Here is a 26,328-nt window from a genome sequence, read left to right on the forward strand (position 1 = left end):
TATATTTCTTTGAAATTCATGCATTTATTTAAATTATCAGTTTTGTCAGAATAATTTCTAACAATTTTCTCTTTTAACAACAATGCATTCTCCACTTTAATTTTTCATGGTGAAAATTTGGATTTCTTCTCTTGTGATATCAAATAAACTATTTCATTAGTGCTATTGAAAATAGTTGCTTGTCTTCATAATTTCTATTTTTTCAATATTATTTATTTTTGATCTTTTATTTTAAATTACTTGGCATTTTATTTGATTTGCTTGTTTTCTAGGATTTTTTTCTTTTCCATCTCCTTTTCTATATTATCACAATAAAGTCAAATTATACCTATACCCTCTAAGTATATATATATATATTTTTTTTTCCCTGAGGCAATTAGGGTTAAGTAACTTGCCCAGGGTCACACAACTAGGAAGTGTTAAGTGTCTGAGGCCAGATTAGAACTTTTGTCCTCCTGACTTCAAGGCTGGTGCTCTATCCACTACCACTTAGCTGCCCCTGTTATGTATTCTTCTAATGAATACTTTGTTTCTATTTCAAAAGATTTGATATGTTGTGTTTTCAATAAAACCACCATATAAGTAATTCATTAATTCATCCTTTGGCTCACTCAGTTTTAGAAGTGTATTATTTAGTTGATGTTTAAATCTGAATGTTATCCTCAGTTCCCTTTACTGATATCAAAGGATGAATATATATATTTATCATATTGCAGTCCATTGTGTTATATTCAGCATTTCTGTTTTTCCATATTAAATTTTGAGTTGATTGTGTCTTAATATGTAGTCTTAAAATAATGTAATGCAAAACAAGAAACATATATGCTTCTTATGTTCACTGTTTAGAAATTGAAATCTATCATATCTAACTTTTCTAAAATTCTATTCAAATCCTTAATTTCTTTGTCTTTATCCTTTTGTTAGATTTATCTAGATCTTAAAGTGGCATATTTGAGTCCCCAGTGGTTATTCTTTTCCATGTATTTTACTTCTGGTTAATTTTCTTCCTTTAAGTACTATATATTACCTCATTTATTGCATATATGTTTTTTATGGATGTTTTATTACCTATGATAACTTGAAGTATAATCTAATTTTCTCCTTATTTGTTTTAATTATATCTCCTTTTTGTTATATCTAAGATAATGATTACCAGCTCATCATTTTTAGATTTAACTAGTGGATGCTACTTTGCACCTTATTTTTTTAATCTCTGTGTGAATCTTGAAATTTCACATGCATTTGTATCCTGTAATTTTTAGCTTTTCTCTACTCATTTTTATTCTGTTATAACTTTTTTATTATTCCCTATTTACTACCCATGTACACAGAAAAGAAATGCAAAAACACTCATAATCTATAATCCTACTCTTCTGCCTTTCTTCTCTCCATCCAATCCATCTAGATCTAGTTAATTTAACCATTTCTTTCTCTCTTTTGAAGCTCCACTTTATCATCATCTTTTTATAGCTAGTTTATTCTCCTTGTAATTTTTTCCTCCTCAGTTTTCCCTTTCTATTAAACAAATACCTATGTTCTGACTGTCCTTTTCTATTTCTCTATTGACTTTAATGTATTTTTTACACTAAAATCTTGGGGGGTATTTGTGTTTGTATGTAATCATGTATGCATATTAGAATTGTTAATGTTCAATTACACTTCTTATGCAAGAATTAGATTCATGATGTGCCTGCTACTCTGTCCCAACAACCATAGCCATTTTTTCCTTTGTTACACTTGCATTAAAAGAAGTCACATTCTACCTTTCCCTTGTGTCTTTTTTTCTCATTTTCTTCCCTTTTTCCTATTAAAAAAAAAGTTTGCAAAAAAAATCTTGCTGAAGCTTTCAATTTGTCTTTTTTTACTCCCTTTTATATCCCTGAAGACAGTGAACTTTTGGAAAAATAATGTTCTCTTCTTTGCTTATTAGAATTTTTAGAATTTAACCATAATTTTATATTTAAAATTACTCAAATATATGTGCCTTTCCACTTTTATATGTCTTTTCCTTTTAGGTTTTTAAGGTCTTATCAAAATCTGGTTTTACACATGGAATGTTTTTCTATGAAAAAATTTTCTAGTCTATTAAAGTTTCTTTTTTTCCCCCCAGGGGATCACACTCATTCTTCTCCTCCTCTTCCAAGATATTATGCCTGCTTATGAGACTTTTTCCTTTGACTTTTAATATATAATACTATATGATTGCCTTTTTGTTATAGTTGCTGTCATATTATTAAAATTAATCATTAGTATTTAGCACATTTCTCAGAACCTAGTAGGAATTAAAAAAATGTTTGTTGATTAACTTATTGGCTGATCCCCCAAACTTCAGTAATAGAATAAATAAAATGACAGACCAAATCTAGTATGATAACACTTGATGATAATAATTGTAAAGTCTATAATTAGATTCAAGAAAAGAACTACACAAAGGAAGGAGTAGATATGGACATAAAAATAGTGCTTATGAAAAAAAATAAAGGCAAAATAATACAAAAAATGTGAATTTTAGAGGAATGCAATGCAATTTAAATAAATTGTGTGACATGGTAAGTTAAAAAACTTTATGAGTAAAAGATTATATTACTCATATTGCATTCTGAGTAAGTTAAATTAAAGTAGGCTTTACTAATTATTAATTATAACTAAACAAAATTTTTTGTTTTATTTCATTGGACACATTTTAAAAACACTGATGAGCTGATGGATATTGAAAAGAGAGCTTTTTCCCGTATCATGAGAAGAGGAGAGGCTATTTAAAATTGAGGATATGTTGAAGAAATGAAATGTTAAACAGGAGATTATTGTTCAGGTATATGTTGGAATAGCCATCAGTGGAGATCCCTTTTAACTCTGAGGGTCTGTATTTCTAGAATTTAAGGTATTTTATATTATACTTTTGATATAAATTTGGTCCATTATTTTGCACTTATACAAACGGGGGAAAAAATCTAACAAAATGTCTAACATTGCTAGGAGATACCTTGGTACAATAGAAAGAGAATTGATTCTGGAGTCAGAGGATCTCTCTTTAAGTTTCCCATCTGCTATATGACCTTGGGAAAGATACTTAAATTCCCTATCATTGTCTTTATCTGTAAAGTGAGTAAGAGAGGCAGAATCAAAATCTTGGAGTAAGGTCAGGAACTTGCCAACCTTTCTCACAAGCTGCTGCAAATTCCTTTAAATAATGACTCTACACTAATTTTAGAACATCATGAACACTGCCAAAATGTAGGAGAACCATTTTCAGCTGAAGACAACTTAGAAGATCAGCATGAAAAATTTGTGATACCAAAGTGGGTGTCCAAGAAGCAGTCTGAGTGTAGCTGTGCCAACCCCAGCCCTGGCCTATGCCCCATGCAAACAGATGGGCACATGCCTCCCTCACTTTAAAAAAGCCAAAAAAAGGAAAGACTCTAAATAGGTAAACAAAACAATGAGAGTTTAAAAAAAGGAACAATTCTATCTTAAGAGAAAGTCACATTTAGAAAACCATTATGTTATCATGATTATAAATATTCCATTACAAAAATGATATACAAAAAGTGAGCATATGTGACTTCCATCACTAAAATAAATCAGCCCATTATAAACAATATTGACCAGAGTATTTCTTTCAATATTGATCTTCAGTCAGTTGATTGTTTATAACTCAACAAATTTGTCTCTAAAAATGCGTGTTATGTATACTTATTGTGTAACTAATTTATATTTTAATATATCTAACATCTACTGGTCATCCAGCCATCTGGGAGAGGGGGTGGAGGGAAGGAGGGGAAAAATTGCAACAAGAGGTTTGGCAATTGTCAATGCTGTAATGTTACCCATACATATAACCTGTAAATAAAAAGCTATTAAAAAAACCAAAAAAATAAAAATGCATGTTAGATAGCACTTCAAGAGAAAAATTTATCATTAATATCTTAAGGCCAATATCAAGCATACAGCAGTCTAAAGCAATGATATGTAAAAAATATGTCAAATTAAGTATACTATTCAAAATTATAGGATTCAATTGACAAATTGAATTACACTGCTGAAATAGTGAAATTTAAAATTTTAATAGCTTAAGCTAGTAGCTATTAAAACAAACTCTCACCAAATCTTTTGGGAGTATCCTGCACATATATATGTATATGTATGGAGGTATATATGTATATATAACAAGGGTATAAAGTAGGGGGTCATTAGAAATTTAATTTCTTTAAAATAGAACAAAAAGAATTTACAGAGAAAGTGGTGAGGTAGAAGTGTGCTCTAGGCAGGAAGTATATACAGAGGAGAGAAATTGAGTTTTGGGATAGAGTATCATGCATGAGTAATAGTAAGAAGGCCTGATAGGCTGTATTATGGAGAGACTAGTAATAAGACTGGATCTAGATTTGGATTGTGAAGAATTTTTAAAGTTATTCAAAGAATAATTTTGGGTCATGTGACCAAGAAATGAACTAGGTATTTTCTCTGATCCTCAGGACCTCTCAAATCATTTCTAGATAAGAATGATGTATACGGAATAAAAGCAACTTCATCTACCTTTATGGTCTTGGATTCATTGTATCCTAAAAGGTAATAACCCAATGAATTCACAGTAAAAATGTTGATCCCTAATCTCTAATTCTTAATTTGCTCACTCAGCATTTCCCCTCCAGCAATATTATAGAAATTTATGAGTGGAATAGAATCCAATACTACTCCACAACCTTCACCTTCTTCTCCCAATAGAGTTTTGAAAAATCAAAAAGAAAAAAAAATAAAAATTTTGCTCTGGTTGGGACAGTAGTTTGGCAGCATTTCATGCTGCAGTATAGTTTGATCAGAATATTAGGAACAGAGGGAGTTGGACAAGCCATGTACATGTGGTCATGCAAAATTCTACTATCCTTGAGGCAAAGAGCCCAGAACCCAGTTGGAGCCAGTTCTATTTCCCCAGAAGTCATTTGGTGAAGAAGTCTAGAGTGCTCAAGCATGAATCGTTCAAAGTGAGAAAAGTCTGAGATGGTTTTGAGTTCCTAATCCCTAGGGAAACCTCCATCAAAAAGAAAGGAATGAGAAGGTGAGCAATAGAGAGAAAGAAATAGTAAAGACAGAAATCACCAAACATGTCAGGAGAAAGAAAATTTAGTCAAAGACTTTTAAATTAAGAAGATAAATCAGCAGAAAAGATATTGTTATCAGAATGGAATATGGGCTCTAGGGCGATCAAAAGAGTCTAGGGATTAAAATTGTAAGGCAAAGAAAAATAAATCAATACCTGATGAACCAGAGGAATATGATGATTCCCAAGAGAACTCCTGAATGGGTTAATATGAAGTAAGAACTGTGATAGTCCCATAATAAAATAAAGCAAAATGGATTCATGATTTGGGCACGAAAGCAGAATGCCATAAACATATTAGTAGTACATGGGATCATTTACCTATCAGATCTTTGGAGAAGGGAAAAAATTATGGCCAAAAAAGAACTAGAGAACATTATGAAAAGCAAAATGGACAACTTTTATTACATTAAATTAAATACATTTTGCACAAGCAAAAACAACAGAAACAAGATTAAAAGGGAAGTACAAAGCTAGAAAAAATCTTTACAAACAGTATTTCTCATAAGGGTCTCATTTCTAAAATATATAAATAACTGTGTCAAATTTGTGAGAATGCAAGTCACTCCCCAGTTAATATAAATGATCAAAGGATATGACCAGACCATTTTCACATGGCTATATTAAATCCATTTATGGTTATATGAAAAAATGCTTTAAAAATCATTATTGATTAGAGAAATGCAAATTACAACTCTGAGGTACCACCTCACAGCTCTGAGATTAGCTAAAATGACAGGAAAAAATAATGATAAATCTTGAAGGGGATGTGGGAAAACAGGGGCACTTAATGCATTGTTGGTGGAGTTGTGAAATGGTTGGACTATTCCGGAGAGAAATTTGGAACTCTCCACAAAGGGTTATAAAACTGTGCACGTCTTTTGACCTAGTATTGCTGTTATTAGATTTGTATCCAAAGGAAATCATTAACGGGGAGAAAGGATTTTTCCATGTGCAAAACTTTTTGTAGCAGCTCTTTTTGTTGGGAGCAAAGAATTAGAAAAGGAGTAGATGCTCATCAATTGGGGAATGACTGAACAAGTTGTGGTACATAAAGGTAAAGGAATATTATTGTTCTATAAAAATGATGAACAAGCTGATTATAGAAAGTCCTGGAAAGATTTCCATGAATTGATGCTGAGTGAAACAAGCAGAACAAGGAATACATTGTATACAATAACAGCAAGAATGTGTGATTATCAACTATGAAAGACTTTAGTCTCAATCACTCAGTGATCCAAAGCAATCCCAATAGACTTTTCACAGAAAATGCCAACTGTACCCAGGAAAAGAACTAAGGATTCTGAAAGTAAATCAACACATGATATGTTCACTTCTCTTTTCTCTTTTTTTATTTTTCTCTCCCAACATGATTCATAAAGCAATGTATATTAAAAATAAATAGATTAGAACATTAAGTGTCACCGATCATTCCTCTTCTTCAGTACATAATCTCTTCCTAGCCTCTGATTACAGCTTTTATTCTTGTTATTTCAAAGTACATTAGTGATAGGGTTCTTCATGCTCACACCCAATGTGCTATCCATTACCCTGTGTTTGTTGTTATTTCTTCAAAGATTTGTATTCCATGTCTTTTTGATATATAGCAAGTAACTTTTCTAATGGAAGGAGTTCGTGCCATTTAATATAACATCATTAAAACTATGGAAGGAATTCAAAGCCCCATTTACTTATTTATACAAATGCTGAGAAACTCAGGGCATCTTTACAAAAAATAAGATTAAAATTCTCAATTTGACCTTTCAGAAAGCATGTGAGAGAACCTTCCCCACCCATAGCCCAAAGAGACGTATCAGACATCAAGGTTCTTTTTTGAACTAAATTGCCAGGCACTCCAACTCTATTACAGAAAGCACAACTCCGTTGGACTGGCCACATTGTTCAAATGCCAAATGTATGTTTGCCAAAATGATTACTTTATGGAGAACTTACCCAGTGTAAGTGCTCACAGAGTGGCAGAAAAATTGATACAAGGACACTAATGAGGTCTGTCTTAAGAACTTTCGAAATGATTGAATGACATGGGAGACACTGGCACAGGCCCACCCAGCATGGTGTGTTCTCATCAGAGAATATGCTGTATTGTATGAGCAAAGCAGAATTGAATCAGCTCAGAAGAAACACGAATTAGGCAAAATTAGGCAAAAAAAATTGCAAAATTAGGCAAACTACCTCAAATGTTCATAGAGAATATTTGTGTCCAACCTATGTCAGAGCATCCCAAGCTCATATTGGTCTGATCAGCCACAACAGACACACTATAATGAGATCCTAACATAGTGATCTCATTTGGGTCATCTTAGAGAAGGATGGACAACAACTTTATAAATGTTATATGATATATATTATTCTAGTCTGGTATCCTTTCTCTGAGAAAAAAGAAATCATGTCAATTTCATTACCACAATCTGCTTTTCCCCTCCAGACAGAAAATTTCCCTCAGAAAAAAGATAGGTAAGAATCCATGACTCCCTGAAGGTCACCATTTAAACAAACTATCTCTCTCCCGCTCCCTTCTCCCTTTTCCTGCCTCTCTTTCTCCACCTCCCCTCCCTCTCCCCTTTCTCCTCCCCTCCCTACCCCTGTCCCCCCCCTCTCCTTCCCCTTTCCTTTTTCCTCTTCCCTCTCCTAGGATCTCTCTTGAGTTTGCTCTGAATATCTCTGAATCTCCCTGAATCATTCAATCTTTTTTATCATTGGAAAACCTATTTCAAAGGGTAATTGTAGGAAAAATGTTTTTGAATGCCACAAATCACTATAAAATGTGAATTTGATTAAAATTATTGAATTAGACCCATGTCAAACTAGATCTTGTTGATTGACTAATTTCTAGTGGGGAAACTGATGCAAATTGGAATTTGTAGTATCACAGAGCTGCCTAAAACACTCAGAGGTTAAGTGATTTATTGAGTTCTACACAACCAGCATATGCTAAAGGAATGTTTGAACTCATTTCTTTTGGCCTGAGATCAATGTTCCATTGGAGATGTCACAGTGGTCCAACTTCCTTACCAAGATTGTTATTATTAGGAAAGATTCTTGTTATTCTCTAGAAAGATATTTCAAGAAGCAGTCATAATATCTTTTATACTAAGTGAAAAGCTTCCGGATCTCTTGCAACAGAAAAAGAAAAAAGAAAGAAAGTCTTCTGTTACCAAACACAAGATTCTCACAGTCTGTTGGGGTCATTTGAGGAGAACTTTCCTTGCACCATACAACACCTCTCATTCTGTGTGGTAGAAACAATGACAATAAACATGAGTTACCCAGACAACTTACAAATCACACACGGAGGCACACAAACACACACACACACACACACACACACACACACACACACACCTCCTCCTTGTCTCTGCAAGCTGTTATCCTTCAATAGGCCATGAAAAGAATCCCTTAAACATCCCTGGGCCCTTTACCATTTAAACTGCTGTCAGAACATTTTGAGGAAAGATTCAGAGGCAATGTGGAGCTCTCAGAAATGTGTATGTGGAGCTGATGCCAAAATGGAACCTTGTGATGTGTAAAGTTAGAGGCATGCTGCAAATAGCCACATAAAAATGCATCCAAATGTCTCAAATTGATCACATGCACATATGCATGTGTACATATATCCATGCAGAAAAATGCCACAGTGATTCATTTTCCTAAGGTTTTTAAAAATGCCATTTTACTGACCTTTTTAGCAGACTGATGTTTTTTCAAGAATTTGATCAAATCTTTCTGCTTCTTGAGAATATATTTGTCCATTGGTCTGCATTCAGAAGACTCCTAAATATTAAAAAAAATACCAAGTTTGTATGACATTATTTTTAGAAGGGTAATTTTATTTGTACAGTGATCTGAACAAAGCAAGTATATTTAATTATTCTTATTACAAATGTTATCATATGTATATCCATCTATATATTTTTTATCTGTTCATCTACCTACATGCATTTCTATCTATATTTACATATTATTCTTTTTTCTCTTCCTTCCTTCCTTTCTCCTTCTCTCCCTCTCTCTCCCCTCTCCTCCCTCCCCCCTCTCCCTTCCTTCCTTCCTTGCTTTTCTTCTTTTTCTTTCCTTCCTTCCCTCATTTCCTCATTTTTCTTTTTCTTTTTTTCTTTCTTTCTTTCTTTCTTTCTTTCTTTCTTTCTTTCTTTCTTTCTTTCTTTCTTTCTTTCTTTCTTTCCTTCCTTCCTTCCTTCCTTCCTTCCTTCTTTCTTTCTATATCCAGCATCTATAAATCACAGAGATAGTGTGCTAACTTGAAATTAGATAAACTTGAAGATGTGAGTTCAAGGTTTGCTTAGACATACTATCTGTCTGAATCCTGAACAACTCACTTAATTTCTTTGTCATCTGTAAAATGGGCATAATCATAATAGTTACCTCCCAAAGTTCTTGGGTAGATGAAATAAAATCATCTATGTAGAGAAAATTGTAAATATTAAAGTACTATATAAATGTATAGCTATTATTATTATCACTATACTAAAATATTTGATTTTATGCCACATCTTTCTATAATCATATCTTGCACTCTAGAAAGCTTTTAGTTTTGCAAAGCACTTTACATATATTAAATAATCTGATTCTGACAATTCTGTGAGGAGACTACTACAACTATCACCTTCACTTTACAAATGTGGAAACTGATTTAAAGAAACCCACCCAGTGCCTCCCTCAGTGCTACACAGCTAGTAAACATTACAGGTAAAAATCATTTTAACTTTTATTTATGCTTCAATATTGTTCAATATTGCATTTATTTTTTCACACTCAGGGAAGTGAGGGCTCCTATCAGTTTCTGAGTATGATACTTGCTAGTTACATGGCTCTGGAAAACAAAACCAATAAATACTACTATTGATAAATAACTACTGATACTGCTGTTGTTGCTACTAATATAACTACCGCTACAACTATCACAACCATTGCTATTACTACTACCAACCCTACTCCTGCTACTAATGTTACTGTTGTTACTGCTTCTAAAACTGCTGCTGCTGCAGCTACTACTATTATCGCTACTGTTGTAACTATTGCCCTAGTGATGATGTCAATAATAAACATCTCTATTGTATTCCATTGTATGATATTACCTCAAAGTGGGACATCTACCATCATAATAACAATCATCAGAATAATATAAATGTTCCTTATAATTTTGATCTAGTCAAGTTTTCTACATTTAAATATACTTTGACTTTATACACTTTTGACTTGTAGGGAAACTTAAATCTCTTCTGCACATAAAATGGATGCAAGGATAATAATAACTGTAACACTAATAATTAAAATTTATATAGTTCCCTAAGCTTTCCAAAGAAATTTACAAATATTATCTCTTTTAAACCTCATAACAATCCTGGGAGGACAGTATTATTATCTCCATTTTTCAAATGAGGAAACTGAAGCAAAAGTGATTTTTCTGGGTCACTCTGCATAAGTATCTAACAATGGATTTGAACTGACTTCTTTCTAAATCCAGATCTAGTGTAAAACACTAGAAATGTAATATTTCAAATGTGAGAAAATAATGAATTAAATGTAGAATTTAGGGTAATACATAAATCATAAAATACATATAATACATATAACATATACATATAATACATAAAATGTTTAGTTATATTTATTTCAATACTAAATCTTGGTCTCATTTTGTATTTTTATGGTTAATAACAATAGCACTTAAAAATAGATTGTCCTTTAAAAAAGGTTTTTTTCCATTTTTTATTAGCAACATGTAAAATTCTTCTTCCATTTCTCTGAATTATTTGTCATTGAGCACACAGGGAATCATAGAATTAGAAATCTTTCTATGACCCTTAGTAATGATACCATCGAATCCTTTCATTTTACTGAAAAAAATAGGCAAAGAGAAACATATTAAGTGCTGAAAAAAATAGTAATAACCAAAATAATTCTTATCTTCAAGGAGATTACATTCTAATAGGCAAAACAATGTGAATATAAATCAATGTGTACAAGATAATGGAGTATCTTTATAGGGAAAGGTATTATCACTTTAGGATTGCAAAATAACTCTTTAAAGAGATAACATTTGAATTTAGTCCTAAACTTATTCAAGATTCTAACATTTGGAATTAGAGAGGGGGGGAATTTTCAGAAATGGAGATGATCTATGCAATGATGAAGTTCCAATAATCAAAAATGAATATTATCCCTGGGGAGCCAAAGCATAGCAAAAGTGAGAGATAATAGATCTGAGAAATGCTTTGGAAAGCATTTTAGTATTTCCCCATGTACTTTATCTTTCAAATTAAAATTCAGCAAACATTTATTAGTAATCAAGCAAGCACAAAGCACTCTGGCAGGTGCTAAGCATAAAAAGATGAAAAATGACGTGCATCTTACCCTCCAAAAGCTTATGGGAAGGATGCAACTCATATTTAAATAAGCTTGCTACAAGGTAAATGTAATAAGGGAAAATCAGAAGTTCAGCAAAGGGGCATGAAACAGGTGGAGAGAGAGGTCACTTTTATCCAGATATCAGGGAAAGTTTTGTGGAATACATGGCTACTGAATTACCCCTCAAAGGGCAGGAGAAAACTTAATGGAAATTGATGGTTGGAGGATAGAGGAAAGAGTCTGTTCCAATCTGGGGAACATCAGGAACAAAATCATCAAGATTAGAGAAGGCAAGACACTAAAATGATGGCAATTAGTTCAGGTTGGTTTGAAGTTAGAGTACTAGGAAGGAAGTGAGTTTAATTCAATTTATTTCAACAAATATTTATTAAGTGAGTACAAGGTTTAAAAAGACAAAAGAAGATAGCTCTTCTGCCCTCATGGAACTTATATTCTAATAGAGGAAATCAATGCATACCAAGAATATTAAGGCATATTCAAAGTATTGGGGGTCAGAGTAGGAAGGATTGACAATTTAGAGAGAATTAGACAAGATCTTAGGGAAAGAGCTACTTTTACTGAACACTGAGTAGAATTAGGGAGTTCAAGAAATAGTGGTGAAGAGATATAGCAGTTTGTGAAAGAAGAGCATAATAAACTGTGTAAAGGCAAACAGGAGTAGGACATGCAATGTCATCCACGGAAGAGCAAATAGACAATTTAATATGAATGTGTAATGAATTGAAATGTTGGGTCAATCTGAAAGGATGAGCTGGAATCAGATTATGAAAGTCTTTAAATATTTAACAGAGGACCTTATCTTAGGAAATGGGGACCCATTACAACTCTTTGAGCATAGGATTGGCATGAGGAAGGCTTATTTTTTCCCATGGATAAATGAGATATGTAAAAACTGATCTGTAAAATGAATTTCATTATCTCTGTTATCCTTTTCAATAGCAGGTACAATGATACCCTGGGTATTTTGTAAAACTGAAGTCTGACAAATTAATAATTTAACTCGTTTTGTTTTTCAGAACTAAAGTAGGAGACAATGGACACTAGAAAAACAGCACCTTATTATTAAGTTGAGCTGGGTCTTTTTTTGAAATCTTTAAATATTTAATTTCCCCCCAATAACATGTAAAGAGCATTTTAATACTTTTTCTTTATCAAATTTTAAGTTCCAAATTTTCCCTATTCCTCTCATCCCCCATCTACCATTGAGAAAGGCAACCAAGTTAGCATAAGCTATATATGTATAGTTATTCAAAACACACTTCCATGTAGTAATTCCATAAAAGGAAACATAGGCAAAAGAAAGTCCCAGAAAAATAAAGAAAATATCTTTGATCTTCTTCCAAATATTATCAGTTCTTTCTCTAAGTATAGACAGCATCTTTCATCATAAATCCTACAAAATTGTTTTGGATCACTGTATTGCTGAGAACAGCTGTTATTCATAGTAGATTATCATACGATATTATTCTTATTATGTACAGTGGTCTGCTGGTTCTGCTCATTTTACTTTGCATCAATTCATCTAAGTCTTTCCATGCTTTTCTGAGAATATCCTGTTCATCATTTCTTAAAACCCAATAGTATTTTATGACAATCATATGCAACAACTTGGATTATTGACAGATCATTGGCCAATGGATATACATCTCATCAATTTCCAATTCTTTGCCACCACTAATATTGTTGTAAATATTTTTGTACACAGAGATTCTTTTCCTTTTTGTGAGTTATCTCTTTGGGATATGGATCTAGTAGTAATGTTGTTTGATCAAAAGGTATTCGTGGTTTTATAAATCATTGGAAATAGTTCCAAAAGCTCTTATTTCTATAAATTTGACTCCATTTTCTATATGTTTGAGAAATTAATTTTCTATCAGAGTAATTCAGTGTAAGTTTTTTTCACAGTAATGATTGCCATTTATGTATTTTCCTCCATCCTATTTCTTCTCTGTTTATCTTTGTCTTTCCCTCTTTTTCCCTGTCTATTCTCACCTCCCCCAATCTGCTATCCCTTTTCTTTACCACTTTATGATATGTAAGACACACTTCTATATCCATTTGAGAGTGTATATATTATCCTCTCTTCGAGTCAATTCTGATGTAAGTAAGGTTCATATGCTTTCTTCCATCCTTTCCCTATTTCCCCCTCTACATCATATTCCAAATTCTTTTATGTCAGATAATTTATCTAATTCTACCTCTCCCTTTGCCTTTTTTTCAGTGCATTCTCTTTTCTTATCCTTTAGCTTTTTTTTAGATAAGCATATCATCACATTCAACTCACACCTCTGGTTTCTGTCTGGGTTGTACTCCTAGTTGTGCTATTGATGATAACAATTTTCAGAGCTATAAATACCATTTTCCATATAGGAACATAAAACCTTTCACTTTGTTGAATCCATTATGATTTCTCTTTCTGGTTTGCCTTTTAATTCTTCTTTTGCATCTTGTATTTGAAAGTCAAATTATATTCAGGATCCCATCTTTTTATCAGATTTCATTGAATGTCTATCCCCCCCCACACACACACACCAAACAAAGGATTATACTCAATTTTGCTGGGTAGGTAATTCTTGGTTGTAAACTTAACTCTTTTGCCCTCCAGAATATTATATTCCAAATTTGTAAGTCATTCAATGTAGAAGCTACTAAATCTCGTGGTATCCTGATTGTGCTTCCATAATATTTGAATTGTTTCTTTTTGGCTCCTTGCAGTATTTTATACTTGATCTTGGAGGTCTAAAATTTGGTCATGCTACTTCTGAGATTTTTCATTTTGGGTTCTCTTTCAGTAGGTAATTGGTGGATTCTTTCAATTTCTATTTTACATTTGGGCTTCTAGAATGCCAGGGTAGTTTTACTTGATAATTTCTTGAAAGATGATACCTAGAGTCTTTTTTCAGTCATGACTTTCAGGTAATGCAATATTACTTTAGTTCTCCCAGATATATTTTCTAAGTTAGTTGTTTTTCCAATGAACTTTCACGTTTTCTTCTATATATTTTTTCATTCTTTTGATTTTGTTTGACTATTTCTTGCTGTCTCATAAAATCATGAATTTCCACCTGCCAGATTCTAATTTTTAAAGATTTAATTTCTTTAGTAGAGTTTTGCATTTCCCTTTCATTGGACCAATTCTACTATATAAGGCATATTTTTAATCAGTGAATTTTTGTGTAAATATATATGTATATATATATATATATATATATATATATATATATATATATATATATGTTTCCATTTGGCCAATTCTGCTTTTCAAGGTATTCTTTTCTTCATTTAATTCTTGTACCTCTCTTTACCATGTGGTCTATTCTTTTTTTAAAGTGATATTTTCTCCAGTATTTTTGTTCCTTCTTTAGCAAGATGTTGACTTTTTCATGATTTTCCTGCATTACTCTCATTTCTTTTCCCAATTTTCCTCTAACTATCTTGATTTTTAAAAATATTTTCAAACTCTTCATTGTTACAAAACCTACTTATATTATTCTTTGGATGCAGGAATCTTGCATCCACACTTTTTCTGAGTGTGAGCTTTCATCTTCCTTATCATCTTATTAACTTTTTATGTTCAGAATTTTTTGTTGTTGTTTTTTGATCATTTTCTAGCCTCTATCTTGATTTTTAACTTTATGCTAAAGTGGAGCTCTACTTCTCAAGTGGATGGAATATTGTCCCAAGCTTCAAGTTTTATGTTTCAGAGGTAATTCTGAAGATATGTTTATTTTTGGTGATATGATAAGGTTATATGACCCAGGAAGAGGAGTGTTTATTACTCTTCTATAATGTGCAATCATAGGCATTTTTTCCAACCTTGGAACAGTCAACAGGATCTTGGTTCAGAGACAACAAGTTCTGCTGTGCCAGTATTTCTTCTCACCCTTAAACTAAGAATTAGGACAGTGACCCAGATCCAAATATGGTCAATTCAATAGAGTCCTGCTCCTGTCACCAGCAAAGAATTCCTGTGAATATTATTCTGACCTGTTTTCTGATATCCTTCCCATCTGGGATATGAGAAATCTGGAAACTGCCACTGTGCCCTTGACTCAGTCACCCCAATGTCTGCTCCTGGTTTTCTATGGTCTTGTCTGTGCTGGTGCGTCCTACTCTGGATTTTGCTCCATTTTCACTGTGTTGCAACAAAATTTTCCTGCTGACCTTCTAAGGTGTCTTGATCTGGAAAATGGTTTTACTGTCTTTTTTAGGTCCTGCTGCTCTAGAATTTATTTAAAGATATTAGGTGGAATTTGGGAGAGAACTCAGGGATTTGCCTGCTTTTACTCAGCAGTCTTGCTTCTATATCCAAGACCCTTGAGTGAGCTTTTAGAAATTTGTCAATGATTTTACTTTATAGTGACTGAAGTGCTATGTTTTTACCAGAGGGAAAACTGAGAATTTCAATGTTATTACCTAATCTGAAAATTCATGTGTATTGTAGATTAGAAATGTCAAGGAGAAATTTACTGAGCTACCTCTTTGCAAACATATTCCATGGTAGATGTATCCTTGACATCTATACTACATTTTTACCATTAAGCATCTATAGTAAGATGGGAAAGTACACACATGATTGCCCCCAAATACTTTAGCAAATGGCTCTTGTCAACATATTTTATTTCAACAACTGGTTCTTGTCAACATATTTTCAATGTTTTTTCCTCTATGTTTTGAAACATAAAAAGAGCAAAGGGGAAAAACAGACAATTTAAAAAAGGTTGAAAACTGTATATTCACATATAAATATGCATTATCTGGATTTTCAGCTGCATAAAATAGTTACAAAGAGAAAAACAGAATTAGTCAGCATTAGAATAGAGATATATGGGTTTAAGTTTAGGCTCCAGGAATCAGATGCAAATTGTCTTTTTAATTATCTGGGGATAAAATAATAACTCCCATTTCAACAAGACCAAAGTTAGACAAAACCATTTCCAAAGAACCCATGTGAGGATGATTATTTCCCATTTTACATATTGCAAAATTGAGACACAGAGCAGCAAATACTGACTTCTCTGATTTCCTTCAATTACCTACTAAACTTTTCTTAATGCCTGTACCTTCTGTTTGTAACTATCTCCTCTTTATTCTCACTCTCTCTATGTATACATATATGTAGACATATACACATATTTATATATATTTAAATATGTATATGTCCAGATATGTGTTTGTATGCTGTATCTTCCATTAGAATGTAAATTTTGTGAAGAAAAGATTTGCCTTTTAACTCTTTTTTTTTGTATTCCCAGTGTTTAGCAGTTGACCTAAACATACCAGATGCTTAATAAATATATATCCACTGATTGATTTAGTCTCAGGCACTTCCTTGTTGTATGACCCTGATAAAGTTACTTAACAATTCAGTGCCTCAATTTTCCCATTTCCAAAATGGAGATAACAATCACCCTTACTTCACAGGGTTATTTTGAGTAGCAAATGGGGTAATATTTATAGTGCCAAGCACATTATTATTATTATTATTTATAGCTCTTTATAGACAGAACATATGCATGGGTAATTTTTCAACATTTTCCTTGCAATCACTTCTGTTTCATCTTTTCCCTTCCTTCCCTCCACCCCTTCTCCTGGATGGCAGGCAGTTTTGTACATGTTAAACTTGTTAAAGTATATCTTAAATAAAATATATGTGTATATATTTATACAGTTCTCTTGTTGCACAAGAAAAATCAGATTTTGAAAGGTAAAAATAAACTGGGAAGAAAAACAAAAAATGCAAGCAGTCCACATTCATTTCCCAGTATTCTGTCTCTGGGTTTAGTTGGTTCTGTTCATCACTGGTCAATTGGAACTGAATTGGATCTTCTCATTGCCGAAGATAGCCACTTCCATCAGAATTGATCCTCATATACTATTATTGTTGAAGTGAATAATGATCTCCTGGTTCTGATCATTTCACTTAGCATCAGTTCATGTAAGTTTCTCCAAGCCTCTCTGTATTCATGCTGCTGGTCATTTCTTACAGAACAATAATATTCCATAACATTCATATACCACAATTTCCTCATGTATTCTCCAATTGATGGCATCCATTCAATTTCCAGTTTCTAGCCACTACAAAGAGGGCTGCCACAAACATTTTTGCACATACAGATCCCTTTCCCTCCTTTAATATCTTTTTGGAATATAAGCCCAGTAGTAACACTTCTGGACCAAAGCGTATGCACAGTTTGATAACTTTTTGAGCATAGTTCCAAATTGTTCTCCAGAATGGTTGGATCCATTCACAACTCCACCAACAATGTACAGTATTCCTGTTCATTATCTTTTCCTGTCATCTTAGCCAATCTGACAGGTTTGTAGTAGTATCTCAGAGTTGTCTTAATTTGATCAATAGTGATTTGGAACAGCATTTCATATGAATAGAAATAATTTCAATTTCATCATCTAAAATCTTCTGTTCATATCCTTTGACCATTTATCAATTGAAGAATGGCTTGATTTCTTATAAATTAGAGTCAATTCTCTCTATATTTTGGAATTGGGGCCTTTATCAGAACCTTTAACTTTAAAAATATTTTCTCAGTTTGTTGCTTCCCTTCTAATCTTGTTTGCATTAGTTTTGTTTGTACAAAAGCTGTTTTAACTTGATATAATCAAAATTTTCTATTTTGTGATCAATAATGACCTCTACTTCTTCTTTGGTCATAAATTCCTTCTTCCTCCACAAGTCTGAGGGGTAAACAATCTTATGTTCTTCTGATTTGTTTATAATCTCATTCTTTATGCCTAAATCATGGACCCATTTTGATCTTATCTTAGTGTTTGGTGGTAAGTATGGGTCAATGCCTAGTTTCTGCCTTACTAATTTCCAATTTTCCCAGCAATTTTTGTCAGATAATGAATTCTTATCTTAAAGGCTGGTGTCTTTGGGTTTGGGAACAGTAGATTGCTATAGTTATTGACTATTTTGTCCTGTAAACCTAACTTATTCCACTGATCAACTAATCTATTTCTTAGTCGATATTTGGTGACCTCTGATTTATAATATAGTTTTAGACAGGTACAGCCAGGCCACCTTCATTTGATTTTTTTTTCATTAGTTCCCTTGAAATTCTTGACCGTTTGTTCTTCCATATGAATTTTGCTGTTATTTTTCTGGGTCATTAAAATAGTTTCTTAGGAGTCTGACTGGTATAGCACTAAATAAATAGATTAGTTTAGGTAGTATTGTCATCTTTATTATCTTTGCTTGGCCTATCCAAGAGCACTTAATATTTTTCTAATTGTTTAGATCACATAATTATTATTTTAAAATGTTTATATTGACTGAAAAATTATCTGAAAACCGAGAAAAAGGGAAATCCTCAATGCACAGCAATAAAAAACTTGTATTGCCATTCATGTCATTACAATAGTTGGCTAAAGGACTTTGGATATGGAATATAAACATTTATGCATGAATTCTAGCTTTCTCAATGATCCTGAAAAGGTCTCTTAACATTGTTATACTATATTATGTTATGTTATGTTGTGTTGTGTTGTGTTGTGTTATGTTGTGTTTTGTTGTGTTATATTATATTAAGTTATATTATAAAATTATTTATTCCATATGTACCTTAGTTTATTTTTTATTAAAAAATAATATTAAATAGCCACTAAGATCCCCCTATATTCCTAAATTCTGTGATTCTATGACAATATCATAAAATTTAGTTGACTAATTGACCCTCCTCATATCCCCTAGAAGAATCACTGGTTTCAGATTCCTGGTCCTGCATTCACAGAGCCAGTTGAATTCAACGTGGTGAATCAGAGACACAGAGTCTGTGGAGCTCATCAAGTTTGCTACTGACTTTTGGCAGAAGCGGCCTCTTCCTGTGAAAATGTGTTTGTGCCTTCCTAAAGCTGCATTACAAAACTACCCCAGAGACACTCCAAAGGCAAAGATCTATCAAACTCTTTGCAATTTTTCTCTGGGCAATCAGGGGCTACTCCTGGGATACTTGCATCCCTCTAAGAAATTTTCCAAAGCTCATTAGAATCCAGTTTAGCACTCTGTTCTGGCCAACTGTCAGATGGCTTTGACTGCTGCTTGCTAATGAACTGTAAACTGTCCCGGGAATAAATGCAGTCTTTGCCTTTAGGAGCACCATTCGGCTTCATCACTGATCACACAGTGGGTTTCCATGAAGTTTTGTTATCTTTGTAGTGCTTACAGCTGTGCATAGAAAAATATAGTGTATTATGGCACTAGATCAGACTTAAGTCAGAAAGCAAACCTAGTGAAATCAGGAGTTATGAAAACTATTTTTTTAGTATCCCATGATAAATTGGTCTTGTATACAGTAGGTGATTAAATAATACTCATTGAATTGAATTGAAACTAAAGGCAGATTGGGATGTCTTCCAGGCTCATTCATCTATTATGAATACCCTTTACTAGACTGTGATCTTGTTGAGAGTAGAGATTTTTTTTTTTGCCCTCCTTTGTATGATCAGAGTTTAGTAGAATATCAGGCACTTTCTGGGTATTTATAATTGATTATGAACTCATCAATAAAAACATTAATTACTAAACGATAATATTATAGCCAACATGGCAAAAAAGTATAAGATTCAGGAGTACAATAATATAAATGGTAATAAAATTGACATTTATGTAGCTCTTTAACTTGTAGAAAGTGAGTTATATATGCTATTTCATTTTCATCTAATAATATTATTGCAGAGCTAATGTAGCAAAAGTCTTTCATTTTATGAAATAAATTGGTACCCAGAGATGTTAAAAAAATGTTTCATCGTCTGAAATGAGGACTTAGTCTAAATAACCTCTACAATTCTTTCTAATTCTAAATCTATTACCTCTATAATCACCCTATGTTTAGGATTGGAAGGGAACTTAGAAGGTATCAGGTATAACCAACTCTTTTTAAGGCCCAAAGAAGTTAATTGACCAAATCACACAGGTACCTGGCGATAGAGGTGAGATTCTTGACTCCATATCTAGTGTACTTATCACTTTATCAAAGAGAGAGAGAGAGAGAGAGAGAGAGAGAGAGAGAGAGAGAGAGAGAACAGAAAGATAAAACAGAGAGATAGAGATAGACAGGCAGACAAAGACAGAGACAGAGAGTCCAAGAGAAACTGAAAGAAACAAAGAGACATAGAGAAATACTAAGTAGGTGCAAGAAATTGAGGCTCTACTTTCATAGTTCTTCTTTTGAGTTGCTCTGAGTTCTGGCAGTACTGAGAGTAAATATGAATTAACTAGTTTATATCTTCTCTGCTAGGAAAATAACTGGAAGAACATGTTCATTCAAATAAGGTAATCCATGCTGACTTTTTATTGGAAGGACAGCAATACAATTTATAAATGACTCATTCTTTTATTACCTTTTATTTAATTATTTATATTTATTTGATATGTAAATTCCTTATGAATAGATATTATTTCATTTATTGTCCTTATATTCTAAAATATTTGCACTGTGATTGGCACATTGTAGGTGCTTAATGAATACTCTAATTTATTTATGTCACATATAAGGTGATATGATTTATACTATTAGTAATCTCATAATGTCAACAAAAAATAAGGAAGGTCTCTAACATTTTGGAATGACCCCTGTAGAGAAATAAATAAAAAAAAATCCATTGATGTTTCCAAATAGCTACTTCTTTTTTTTTGACCTCTCATTCACAGCTCTGTACTGTGTGATTTTCTTTCTTTCTCAATCCCAGTATGTTTTCAAGTAACTAAAGGATACTGTATAATCTTGTGCAACAGTATTTAGTCATCACGAGGTTCATTATCATCATCGTCATAGCTTTTATATAACACTTTAAGGTTTATAAAACCTTGTCTATACATAATCTCATTTCATCATTCCAACAATTCTGAGAAAAGAATACTATTATCCCCATTTTACAGATAAGGGAAGTGAAGTGACTTTCCCTCTGTCAAATGAATAGGAAGTAACAAGCAAAATTAAGATTCAAACTTCTTGACTTCAAGTCCAATACTATCTGTTATACAATTTATTTGTTTGGTAGTACAAAGTGGTAGTTCTGCACACAGATATGATTTTTATACCAATAAGTATGTTTCTTCAAGATCTGCACTTCATAAAATAAAAGCTTATGGAGCTAGATCTGAAATCTCAGCAATGTAGTCCAATTTCCTCATTTTAGAAAGTAGAAATCAAAGACTAGGATATTTAGATGAGCTGGCCAATGTCTCACAGGTAATAAGTAATAGGAAAGATTGCAGTTTTTAATCAGGTCCTTAGGCCTCTAATTCAATTTTTTTCCCAAAGTAATATGATGTCTCTTAGGTGAACAAAAAAGAGGAAAGCTATGGTTGGAGATGAATGATATAAATGCCCTGAACTATGATTTTAATCCAGATTCAATTTTGCAAGAAGATTATGGTAAGTCTTTGAAGACTGCATTAAAGACCCTTGAAGTTCTCTCTTTTTATAATAGTTGTAATGATAACTCCCAATTATGTACCCCTTTAAGGTTTACAGGTTTTAAAGGAATGCTTCACTTACAAAAAATTCTGAATGATATAGAATGTAACTATTTTTATCCTGTTTTACAAATGAAGCAACTGAGGCCATATATTTAAAATGGCTCATTTATTTGCCTATGATATCACAGTTAGCATTGCAAATTATAGGACATCAGAAGTGGAAAGGATATCAAAAACTATCTAGTCCAAGTAGGCCTTTAACAAATACTACATGACTTCTATTATTTGAATGAGTATTCATCCATTTGCCAAAACCAGGATTCAAATCTTGGTCTCAGTTTTTGGTTGAGTGCATTTTTTATCACACCATACTGAAGATTTGCTAATGGTAAGCACATCATATAGTGTTTTTTTTTGTTTTTTTTTTTTATCTAGCATATAAAACAGCTTTGCTAATTTCATGTTTGTAATGACTGGGCTAGCTTTCTGGAGGGCCTCAGGACCAGCCTTGGTTTCAGCAGAATAATCACCACAAGAATAGTCAGGAATAAAGTCCAAAGTCTTTATTGTCTCCTTTAGTCTCAGTCAGTCAGCCAGCAGTCTCAGTCAGTCAGCCAGTCTATAGTCTCTCGTCTCTTCCAGTCAGCCAGCCAACAGTTTGCACATCCCAGTCTCTGACTTCGTTCTAACTCTGACCTCTCAAATATTCTATTACAATTACATCAATTCATCATACTGAGTATAAGCCAATCATTATATCACTAGGGAACCATTATCTCATTAATTCCACTGAGTTAATATCTTGTTGTAAGATTACATAATCATAATGAGTATACTTTTTCAGAGTTCCTGCCCTCTACAATGTTAAATATAAGCTTTTATTGGTCCCATCAATGCCAAAATAGAATCTAATGGATAAATATGAATAAAGACATTTTGAGGAGTCAAAGTACCCAATTTTAAAGTTTTTCTTTTGAACAAGCTATTTTTTCTACCTAAGCCTCAGTTTATTCTTTTGTAAATTGGAGGGAAGTTTTGATTATATGCTTTTCGAAGTGGGTTTTTTTTAATTTCTGAAGGTATAATCTTATGATTAGATGGCACTGAAATGCTTATTTTGGTTCTAGATGTAATAATCCTGCAAGCAAATAGTGACATTTACAATTGGGTACAAGAATAAATAAAATAACAAAACTAATATTCCCATTTCACATGAATTACCTATTGAGAGTCCATTTATTTAGTATTTACCTATGATCATAAGAAATCCATCTTGTTTTCTACATTCTCTAGTTTAGCCAACTGAAAAGAAATGTTTAATTTAGCAAAGTACATTACCTACAGAATAATGTACATGTTACGACCCCTTTCTAGATCTAAATAAAAGCAATATGCTAGAGTTTCTTTCTTTTACTTCAATGTACCTTTTTAAGGCTTTTTGGGGTTTAATATCATTTGAACATTGGACTAGTTTCCCACTGGAAGCTTTAAATTATTTTTGAAAACTATGCTTCAAAAATTGTTCACTTTTTAAAAAGTCTAAAATTTTACTATAGTCAATGTAGTATAGATATGACCTCTCCAATCATTTTTAAACAAGACAGGAATAGACAATAGAACACATAACAAATTCAACTCCATAGAAAATAGAGAGCAAAATTGGGGATTGCTGCCATTCTTTTCACAAGGGAGTTCACAGTGAAACTGAATCAAAAAGACAATGTGAAACCAGGAGGACCAACCACATTGGTTCCCAAACCCCAACTGTTTTTCACAAAGAAAAGCTACAGGAGCATCTGCCAAATCCAGCAAATTTAATATCCCTTAAAGAATTATAAAAATCATAGAATGTAGTTCAGTGGAGAAAAAAATAGTGCTTGGATGAGAGCCAAAAGATTTAGAAGAAGTTAGTTGGTATAGAGCAAAGCTTCTTAAACTTCAGTTACAACTTCATATGGGGTCTCTTACCTGAATGTGGAAGTTGTGAAATTAAGATTTATTATGAGTAAATGTATGATTTCTATACCTATTTTGTATACATAAAGACATAGGATTATGTAAAAATTTCTCAGGCACAAAGAGGCAGTGAGTGGGAAAAGTTTAAGAAGCCTTGGTGTAGAAGAGAGAATACTGGGCTTGGATATAGCAAGATCAGAGTTTATTTAACAACTCATCCATTTCCAAGCTGTGTGATATTCAGCCTCAATTTCCTAATATATAAAGTGGAGATAATAATAATACCTATGTTATAGGATTGCCATGAGAGATAAATTAAATGTCATAACATAATCAAATTTTTCTTTGTGAATTACAAAGTTCTGATTATATATTAGCGTGAGTTTATATATATATATATATATATATATATATATATATATATGTGTGTGTGTGTGTGAGTTCTGATTATGTTAGCTATTGTTATACATAATATAATAATTGTATATAATATTAAATAATGTATATATGTAATATTAAATATAATAGACAAGTGTAACTAAGTATCACATATAGAATAATATCTATTAAATATTACATAAATACATAAACCTATAATGTATAATGATTATATATAATATTAAGGAAAATATATAATATAAAACATGTATATAATATTAAACAATAAATAAACATATAAAACATGCAATGATTATATATAATATTAAATATAACACAATAGCATTGTCATATATAATTGTGATATAATATAATTGTGATATATATATATATATATATATATATATATATATATATATATTAGCTGTTATTAGACTAGCACTGCCAATTACTAATAACATAATCTTGGCCAAGTTGTTTAATCTCTTTGGGATTCCTATTGGAAACAAACTTTAAACATGAACACTATAGGAAAAAGTCTTACATCTAAAGATGTCAAAGCAGTTGCTTCATTTGTAAAACAGGATAAAAACAGTTACATTCTATATCATTCAGAATTTTTTGTAAGTGAAGCATTCCTTTAAAACCTGTAAACCTTAAAGGGGTACATAATTGGGAGTTATCATTACAACTATTATAAAAAGAGATGTCAAATCCCCCTCAATTTTTGAGGGGATTATTTAATGGTGAAAAGTCCCTAGGAACATGGATTTTAATTGTGGGTAGAATTTTCTGCCCAATTTTCAAATAGCTCTTTCTCTTCACCTGGGTACACCAGTTTAGTAAACGAAAACAATTGTTTCCAGATGATGTTGCTCCATTCTTACACTAAATAAATATATGAGTATAACATGATTAAAAGCATATTTAAAATATACTTTACAATTAAATGGGAATGATAGTTTCCAGGTTATATGTGTAATATATAGGCATGTACATATATGTATATGCATGTTATATACACTTATGTTTATAGATAAGTATATCAGTAGAATATATCTATAAATACATTTAGAATATCTATAGATATACATAGATACACTTATGTACACATATCTGTGTACAAATTATATAAATACATATGTTGATATATAAAATTTGCATAAAAGATAAATATACATGTGTATATATACATATATATAATACAGATATTCATATCTAGATTTGTCTGTGCATATAGCTATATCTACTTATTACTGTGGTTTAGATACACTACATGTTTAGATATACAAAAAAAGCATAGATCTAGATAGATCTGCATTTATTGATATATATCTATGAATACATATAAATTATGTATTTGTTCTTTTGTATTACAAATGAAAAAATATTTTTAGTTATGTATCTATGTAAACCTATGTTTCTATGTACACATATGCAAATATATTATTTGTATATGTTTCATATATATAAAACAAGAAACAATTTGTTTTATTTGCAACATATTTATCTTTAAATGCATGTGTATTACATATTAGGTATATATATATTATAGAATCACATATATTTATATTATTTATCTAAATTTTATGTATATCTATAAACAGATATCTATCTTTCTAACAGAAGGAGTTGACAGATAAGTAAGCCAGAAATTAATTATAGTTTTAGATAAGTCCATTACATATAGCCTTTCAACTTGGGTATGTCTGGTGATGTAATTAAACCTGATGATCTGTGCCCATGCTAAAGGGGGAACACAATTAGGTTCCCTGCCTATGAATTGTCAATATAGACCTTTCTCAGCTTGGTATGGATCATGACTGGGTAGTGAGAAGCCTATAAAGGAATGAATATCTATTTTTACTGCCCAGATACCCTGCCTCTCACCTGCTTTAGAGCTAGATCGGAAAGTTCCCCGATGTTAGTATCACATCATAGTTGCTATAGTCACTCTTAGATGGACCTATGGGAACAATCCTATCTGTAGATAGATAGCAATATGTTGTAATTTCAAAGGTTGAGAGAATAGAGAAGTTTAGTGATGAAA

The sequence above is a fragment of the Sarcophilus harrisii genome, chromosome 2, assembly GCF_902635505.1.
Source record: "Sarcophilus harrisii chromosome 2, mSarHar1.11, whole genome shotgun sequence".
NCBI lineage: Eukaryota > Metazoa > Chordata > Mammalia > Dasyuromorphia > Dasyuridae > Sarcophilus > Sarcophilus harrisii.